This window comes from Cheilinus undulatus, linkage group 2 (assembly GCF_018320785.1).
Source record: "Cheilinus undulatus linkage group 2, ASM1832078v1, whole genome shotgun sequence".
Taxonomy (NCBI): domain Eukaryota; kingdom Metazoa; phylum Chordata; class Actinopteri; order Labriformes; family Labridae; genus Cheilinus; species Cheilinus undulatus.
The window spans coordinates 55,378,585-55,378,999 of record NC_054866.1 but is presented as its reverse complement, the minus strand read 5'-3'; positions in this window follow the sequence as shown (position 1 = coordinate 55,378,999).

The window sequence follows — 415 nt, the reverse complement described above, 5'->3', positions numbered from 1 at the left end:
CCAGATACCTGAGCTCTGACCTGTGAGCACACCTGGAGGAGACTGACCTTCTCTCTGGACACTGGCTCAGAAACATCCAGAACATCTGATGGTCCCCACACATCAGCTTTACATGATCCTCACAACTACATCAGCAGGCCTGATTACTGATTCACTTATCAATCAATTAGTCAGTCAGTCAGTCAGGTCCCCAGGTTGTTACTCAAACCCTGCTGAGCAGAAAGAGGGGACCCTAGGGACTCTGTGAGAAGGGGGTATCTGCAGTCTAATCTTAGGGGTCTGAGGAGATTATATATATACACACACACAGGCCTTGTCGGAAGCATTCGATTCGTTATAATACCGCACTCTGACCAGAAGGGGTCAGCGAACGCCCTACAGTTTGTGCTGCTCGGTCTCCGGCGCTGGGGGGCGC